This window comes from Mirounga angustirostris, unplaced genomic scaffold (assembly GCF_029215605.1).
Source record: "Mirounga angustirostris isolate CCGP_5_RB_7025 unplaced genomic scaffold, mMirAng1.0.hap1 SCAF_2, whole genome shotgun sequence".
NCBI classification, from domain to species: Eukaryota; Metazoa; Chordata; class Mammalia; order Carnivora; family Phocidae; genus Mirounga; species Mirounga angustirostris.
This window is the reverse complement of record NW_026991710.1, coordinates 167,173,902-167,182,101: the sequence shown is the minus strand read 5'-3', so window position 1 is coordinate 167,182,101 and position 8,200 is coordinate 167,173,902. Positions and strand designations below refer to the sequence as shown.

At 53.3% G+C, this 8,200-nt stretch overlaps 1 protein-coding gene across 4 annotated transcripts in view; it reads left to right on the top strand.

The window, feature by feature from the left end:
* Positions 1 to 2,755: 2,755 nt before the first annotated feature.
* PLEKHA2 (pleckstrin homology domain containing A2) overlaps positions 2,756 to 8,200 on the top strand; it is a 59,730-nt gene continuing 54,285 nt past the window's right edge. The window contains exons 1-2 of one of the 4 annotated variants that reach the window (XM_045879878.3): positions 2,761 to 3,003; positions 3,352 to 3,447. The gene's annotated coding sequence lies outside the window, so the exon portion shown is untranslated. Of the gene's footprint in view, positions 3,004 to 3,351; positions 3,448 to 4,000; positions 4,539 to 8,200 lie in introns of those variants that run through there. The other 3 variants (XM_064585519.1, XM_045879879.3, XM_045879880.3) reach the window with 3 other exon arrangements.

The window sequence follows — 8,200 nt, the reverse complement described above, 5'->3', positions numbered from 1 at the left end:
ATGACCTGAGCCGAAGGCAGACGCTCAATGACTGAGCCACCCAGGCGCCCCAGGTTCTCCCCTTTTTAAAAAAGATTTATTTATTTATTTGAGAGAGAGAGAGAGAACATTCACGAGGGAGCACAGGAAGGAGGGGCAGAGGGAGAGAGAGAATCTCAAGAAAACTTCCTGCTGAGAGGAGCCGATGTGGGACTTGATCCCACGACCCTGAGATCATGACCTGAGCCGAAATCAAGAGTTGGATGCTCAACTAACTGAGCCACCCGGGCTCCCTGAAAGGTCCTTTTTTGGACATTTGTTTCCCCACAGGCGGTTACATTTTCAGACATCGAGGCTATTTATTGCACTGAAAAAAATGAATGCATAAAATCTGGTAATGGAAGTATTTTCAAAATGTCCAGGTCAAGAGGTAGCAAAGGGACTACGCAGCAGGGAGCAGACTCAACTGACACCTGCTCTGTGGTGCCCACTACACGAAGGGATGGGGGGAGTCCACTCTGAGGAAGCACCCAGAAGTCTAGGGATAAGGGAATGGAATCAGGGCAGAAACTGTAGTCTAGCTGGAGCCAGGTCCTGGCCAGGGGCAAATGTGGTGGTAAATGCGGCTCCCCGTGAAATATGAGCATCACCCGAAGTGCACTGATGACTCTCTTCCTAGCCCAATGTGTTCTTGCCCCCCTCCAGTAAAATTGCACCCATTTTCTCAGGCCCATTTCAAAGTCCATCTCCTTTTTGATATAAGCTCCCCTCCACCTCTCCCTCCAGATGTCTTGTTCCTCTAAAGGCTGGCTATACTCATTCTCTGGGCTATTTTCACGGCATTTCCAAGAGGGATACAAGGCTGCCTCAACCTTCTAGTGACATTTGTATCCTCCTAATGGACCCAAGGCCTTTGGCTCCCCTTGCTTCCCAGGCATCCAATACAGTAGTGCTCAGAAAATATTTGTGGCTCTGTGAGTGAGTGACTCAGGCAGGCCCCATGGGGAGTAGAGTTTTATGGGTTTTAATCTGAACCATACCATGAAACCGGAGACTTTTACCTCATTGCTCATACTGGAAACTGTCAGTTCCAGTCAGATTTGCTTGGAGCTGGGTGGAATTTTGTTCCTTTTCACGATGAAAGCCATAATCTAATTTTTAAATTAAAACACATTTACATAACACCTACTTCATGTTCCACAATAATCTAAACACTACAAATGTTAACTCATTTACTTTTCATAACGACCCAGATAGAAACTGAGGCACAGAAATGTTGTCATTTGGGCAGAGATCAAAGCTAATGAGTGGCAGAGCTGGGATTCAAACGCAGTCCATCTGGTTCCAGAGAACACGCTCCTTAATATGCTACATCGCCTGAAACTTTTAAGTGGCAAAAATCTTCATGAGCAGAAAAAAACTGACATTGATGTATTTATTTAAGAGGAAAAAAAATTTTTTCCTGTGTCCCCCTTTCCTTCCTCATTTGAAGCAAATTGTTGTAGAGCAAAGAGCCTTTTTCACACCTGAGAGAACTGGTGGCTCAGTTTTGCTTTGGCAATCAAAATGGAAGAGGAAACTTGTGTGGTTTCATCACTGGGGTTTTTGGGGTGTGTGCTGTGCAGTGTGTCGTCCTGCTGCCCCCCTCCGTGCGCAAGGTCCCCGACTCCCAGGCTATGTTGCCTCAGGTCCTGGCGACTTTTTAGCGTGCCCTTCCCCTACAATAGTGGGATGTGGACCAGCCTTTCCATTACTCCCGCACAGCCAGTCCCTGTCCTAGAGCCTAAGGGTCTTCCTTTGTCCTCCTCTCCCTCAAAGCCTCAACGCATCTGCGTCAGAATCCCTAGACCCAGCCTCTCTCTCTCCGCCCTCCATCCCACGGGTGAATCCATTGTGCGTCCCTGTTTCCGAGGTTTTGTGCCTGACTTTTATGTATATTTAAATGATCTCCCCACGTGGGAGGCCGGCGTCAGAACCCGACAGACCTGCCATTGATTAACTGTGGGACCCAGGGCTAATTACTTAACGTCTCTGAGTCTCGGTTTCCTCATCGTGAACGGGATTGATACCCGGACGGTTGCTGTGTGGCTCAAAGGAGATCATGCAGGGGCTGCCCCGACACGCAGCGATTTTCGTGGGTCCCCCTTGGCATTATTTACTTAATGTATGCTTGTCTGTTTCCCATTTTCTTCCAGCGCACCCTCCCGCTCCGAGGGCAGGAAAGGCGTCTTTACGTCACACTGAGAAAGTCCCTATACCCCTCGTTAGAACGTCCGGCGCCAGTGGGCTCTTCTGGCACATTCACGACAACCCCTGAGAATCGTTCCTTCTTCAGACCCCAACCCTAAACTTTCACCCTGCGGCCCTAGCAGGGCTAAGGGCTCACGATCCGAGGGAGGCCCGGCTGAAGTCGCTCGGTGGGGCTCTGGGAAGCAGAAACGGGGCTCAAGAGGGAGCCCGCGCTCCGACTGGCCTCCCTCGTTGCAGGACGCCCTCAGCCCCGGGCCCCTTTCCGGCTGCGCACACCTGCTGGCCGGGGCTCGGCGTCCGAGGCAGGCCTCCTCCGCGCGGCGGTCTCGGCGGCCCGGGTCCCACCTGCGCGGCCGCCGACGCCGGCGAGGTGGTCCCGGCCCGCGCCTGGCCCGCCGCCACCGCGGCAGCCTCCCGGGCGCCCCGCCCCCGCCTCCTCCGCGCAGCCCGCGGCGCCCGGCCGCGCCCCCTCCCACCCCGCGGCGCCCCGGCACCCCTCTCCTCCCCCGGCGGGCTCGGCGGAGCATTGTACTCACATCCGGGGCTGGGTTTTGCTTTAATGCGAAACGTAATTAACCCGGAAAAAAGAGCCGAGAGACAAGAGAGAAGGAGGGGTGGGGGTGAGGGGGAGAAGAGCGAGAGGAGCGAGAGGCCCCGAGAGTTTGGCAGCGAGATAAAGAAATCCCCCGAGAGCTGCGGCCCGGCCGGCCCGAGAGGCGCGTCCCCCCCCCGATGTGACCCACCCTGCCCGAGCCCCGGCCACCGCACGGCGGGGTAAGTGGGGCGCCCTGCGGGCCGGGGCGCAGAGAGGCGTAGAGGGGCGCGCGGGGGCAGGCGAGGCTGGGGAGCAGGGGGAGCAGGGGAGCCCGGGCGGGGGCGCCCGGGGCGCGCAGGCGGGGCCGGGTGCGCCTGCCCTGGTGGCTGACGGCGAAGGGAAAGGTCGCCGCAGCCCCTGGGCGCCTCCTGTAGCCCCCGGGAAATCCCGGAGGGCAGCCCCTCCTCCAATCTTCTGGAGCGTCCGGGGCGGCCAAGGTCGCCACCGCCAGGGGTCGGGCTGCGGGGGTGGGGCCGCGGGAAGGGGGGGCGGGTGTTCTGCTGAGCTGCATTTTCTCACGTTTGCAGCGGCGAAACTTCTCTGCGGGTTCTGGCGCGGGAGCCACCGGCCTCGCAACGACTGCCCGGGCTGCGGGTAGGGGAGGAGAGCGGAGAGCGTCCCAGGCAAGTCCCTTGGGCTCGGATTGGGCCGTGGAGCCTCGTTTTTCTCTTCCCTGTTACCTTATTACGTACAGGCCTACAGTGCTCCCCTAGGGAGATCCGTTCCTTTCCCCTGGGTCCAGCGCGGACCCTCGGGCTTCTGGAACTCCAGGCTGTGGGGGGTGCCTTGAAGGAAAACTGTCCTACAACGCAGGTTCGGTGCCAGATTGGGAAAGCACCCTTGAGAGAGCTGTCTCTCGCTCTCACCAACTTCTTCCTCACCTTACACGCTTCCCTTTTCTGCTCGAGTCCTGAAGACTGTTACTTCATTAAAATAACAAAAAACCAAAAAATAAATTAACACAAAACAAAACAAAAAAGGGAGGAGGGAAGGGGCAGAAGAGGCCGTGCAGGAAGAAGTGTACAGGCACCTCCAGAGAGGAGGCGCGGCGGGGCCACCTCCACTTGGGCCTCGCACATCTCCTCCCCCAGGCCGGCCCTTCCCCACCCCCCTCACCCCCACCCCCCCAAGTCTTTCGCCTAAGGTTTCCTTCCTTCTTCGTGAGTTTGGGTTCTAGCTGAATGTTCCCCTTCTAACTCCTCCTGCTCCTCCTCTTTTCTTTCTTTAGGACTCCAAATGGGGTTTTCCAGAGGAGCGTGAGCAGCAGAAAAGAGGGAGGGGGAAAAGCCTCTACCAGGCCTCCAGCTGTGGCCCTTGGAGGCACCTCAGCCCGCTGAGAGGTGGTTGCACTTGGGCTGAAGTTCCAAAATTGTACTTATGTTCTTAATACATCTAAGTCAGTCCCCTTTCTCCTCCTTTCTGGAGCTTCATCCTTTTTCTTTGGTGGCACAGCCTTCAGAAACAGTGAAACCAAAGGTCTGGAAAGAATAGAAGGGCTTGTTTTCTGTTACACGGTTGCATTCAGTTGACATGTAATGGATAACAAGGATGTGAAAGGCAGTGTCCAAGGAAGGCCAGCCTCTGTCTTCAGGGAGTCCGATGGCAGTCACAGGCGGTCCACGAGTGCCTCCAACACAAAGTGGACTGCTAAAATAGAGATCCGGCATGCTTTGAGAAACCAGGGGAAGCTTTTTGGAAAGCATCATCCTTTCAGGTATTTGTCTTCTCCATGTGTGCGCCGGAACGCAATGACTTTTGCCATAGCAAAAGTCTACCTTGTAGTCTAGCCCCTATGGCCAGCGTGATGTAGGACATCTCCTAGGTGCTAGGCAGGTGTTTGTTGAATGAATGAATGAATGAATGAATGGCTGCAGGTACATGAATTGTTTGCACCTGTCCGGATGGAAGGGAAAAGAGCAGTGTGGCAGCACCTCAAGCCTGTAGAAATTCGATTCACTGCACTGGTGCATGAAGATTTCCTCTGGATGTTGCCTTTAGACCTTTTTGGTGAGCCTTTTGTTGTAAGCCCCACTTTCTACAAAGTGTCTGTGGCGCCCCTGGTGGTATTTCAGCTAGTTGATGATGGGAGCCTTGCTCACCTCACAGGTGAGGGTGATCACCTAGGTACTGATTTGCAAACCACCTGCTCCTGGGTAGAGAGTTTGCAAGCCCTTCTTTTCCCTCTTGTTGGTGCTTTCTTCTCTCTTCTGTAAAATGAAGTAGGGCCTGCATGCCCCATCTTGTCACCTGGTGAGCTGGACCGTATTGGGATCTGCATTTTACTAAGGTTGAAATAAACCCTGAAGACATGCAGGTTTTGGTTGGTGTCTACCTATGGAGAAATTCTGCAAAAGCGGAAGGCAGAAGCATTAGCGCTATCAGTCAAATCCTCCCGAACAACCAGCTCTCCTGCTTGCTTGCTGGGTGTTTCCTCAAAGTGCTGGAAGGCTACGAAGCCCCAAACAGCAGGAGCACGGTCTTCACGGTGTGTATCAAGTGGCACTTCCCTGATTTCCCGTCGTCTTCATGAGGCAGGTGGACAGAGGGCTTGGAAAAGAGGGTCTGGGTGCTGGCACATTGGACTGCCCCGCCTCCTCTGTCTTTCTACCCTGAGCAGTTTGGGTTGCCTTACTTTCAGTTTTCCATCTGTCTTAGTGAGCTGGATAGGACTCCTGCAATCTAATCTGTTAGGCTTTGGCAAGGAAGGAAGCAGAGCAAATATTATAGTGTGACAGCCTATGGGGAGAGAAGAATCCTAGCCCTGCCCAGTATAAGCCCATCACTGAGCCAGGGAATTGGACAGGGTGGGGAGATAGGGCGGCTGAGAGGTGGGAGGGATGGGGTCCCTTCCTTCCTGTTCTTAGGAGGCCTGTGGTTGGTGCAGTGGGACTATAACTGGAAGACTCCATTGACCTTTGTTCCGAATCTTGGGTTGCTCTGCTTTCCCATCCCCTGGCCCTTGCTTTTAAACCCATCCAACCTTTTAGGCTTTATAATTTATCTCCTTTCCGCAGAGGACTGAAAGCTGAATTGAACTCTTTCACCATGGAGGTCGCAGCGCTGCTGAGGCCGGAGCTCCTGACACTGCCCAGTGTGGGGCCAAAGGCTCTCAGCTTTGGGCCTGTGGGGTGCCTTTCTGCCCTCAGAGGCTGGCGGCTGAGATAAAGAGGGTGGGACGCTAGGTCCGCTTGTCCTTACACTCTTGAGAAACACTATAGTTAAAGCGCAAAGGCCGGGATTCGCTGTGCCATCAGCTAGGACTTACAGTTGGCCAGCCACTTGCAAAGGGGCTCTCCCGCGTGGGGATGCTCCTGTGGGCAGAGCCGGAGGCAGTCCCGGACTCCCTTCCCTGGAGCCTGACCTGCGTGCCTGGCTTCTGTTCACTTTCAGGATAGCCCGGCCAACATGGAGTCCGGGGATCTCTTGGATTTTTTTTTTTTTTAAACCTCCTGGAGAATTTCAGAGATGTAAAATATGATGGTTCTTGGAGTAGAGGGAAGAGTAAGGGAAGTTTATGCCTTTCCTTGTGAGGGATCCCAGCCTCCCAACCTTTGCTTTTTGACATGTGCTTGTTGATACTGGAGCGGTAGAGACGTGCACGGCGTGCAGCTGCCTGCCCCGCAGTAAGCAGCTTTGCGGTGGTAATGATACTCACAGACTGCTTGCTAGGTGCTTCACACGAGCGCGCGCGCGCACACACACGCACACGTCGTAACAACATTTACCCTGTGCTTCCTCTTCACCAGAACTCCTGTTAAGCACTTTTCACACACTATTTCATTTCATCCTTGCAGCCCCCTTTGAAGTAGGTAAAGTGATTCTCTCCATTTTGCAAATGAGGAACCGCCCAGAAGAGTTCAGTGGAGTCTGGCTCTAAAACACGTGCTCTCTCACTTCACTCTCCCACATCGGTGGGTAACTGAAATCAGCACACCCTTTCTATGGTCCTCTTCTTGCAGGAGTTTCGACAAATGCACTCACGCTGGTCGCTGTCACCTGCACATCCTCTTTGCCACACCCAGCCCCTCCCCTCCCTCTCCCCCATGGGCCTCCTCCTTAGACAGACACACTTAGGCCACTTACAGTTTCCCCCAGCACTTTGCAAAAGTAGATAAGAGAAACCATGATGTTATCTTTTCAGTTTTCTGCAGCCCATGTTTCAGTGGGTCAGGTTTTAAATGAAGATTATTGCTCTGGATTCCTGCTTGGGAGCCCTGCAGTGAAACTGAATTCATTGTGTCTCTCAACTGGGGGGACTGCCACAATTCTGAAAGTTGGAGATCTCAGTGTTTATAGGCTAACTGATAAACCTGGTGAGGCTGCTCACCTGTGCTTATGATCTCTGGTGGAGCCTTGAGCCATGGGAAGGCCTTTGTCTCCTACTGACTCCAACTACCACATTTCCTGTGACCATAGATGAAGCCTCTGTTAAGAGAGGTCATGACTGTTTAAAATATTTTTGTTGCTTTTGGCATCTTTATTGCGGCGGATCAGTGTTCAGTTTCTCCAGCCTGTTTCCTGAAATGTGTCCCCTTAAAAATTCCTTCTTGAGTGTCTTTTGCCCTCCCCTCCAAGTTCTAGGGTCCGGTGGGGTTTGGGCTGTCTGTGTCACGGGGGCACCTTTTCTTAACTTCCCCGTTGCTGCAGATGTTTGCATTCCTAACTCTGCACTTCCGCTGGGAACAAGTTCTCTCTCACATTATTCTCCTGCCTTAAGACTACTTGGAATGTGTTCTTACGACACTTTCAAAATGCAGTGATAGTTTAACAGTAGGAGATAGACGCTCCTGCACTTTCTAAGTTATAATCTTCGGTCCGTTCCCAAGGATGTGTTTTGAAATAGCTATGCCTGGGTCTTGTGGTTTTTACTGGGCCGTTGGCATGGTTGAAACTCCGCACTACACACTTACGTATGCTGCAGACTTGAACATAGGTGAAGTCGGCTCACATGGCCCGTGCATATTCTAGCAGTAGCTCCACACCCCGGTTCCTGTCTGCTGTATTACAGCCCTCTGAGACCTCTGATGTCATTTCCCGATAAACTTTCTCCTGTCAAAGTTTAGCAATTTCCTGTTGGGATCCCTCTCACTCACCAAGGACCCTGCTCTCTCCAGCTTCCACCCTAGCGGGGTAACAGGACAGGAGATGGGTTACTGCACATCCCACCACATGTCGAGAAACACCTTCCTGACTTTTTCTGGAGCAAAATCCCTGAAATTCCCTGTCCTGCCAATGCAAAGTAACATGAAAGAAAAATCTCCAAATGTTAAAAATGAATTAATGTTTGGGGCGCCTGGGTGGCTCAGTCGTTAAGCGTCTGCCTTCGGCTCAGGTCATGATCCCGGGGTCCTGGGATCGAGCCCCGCATCGGGCTCC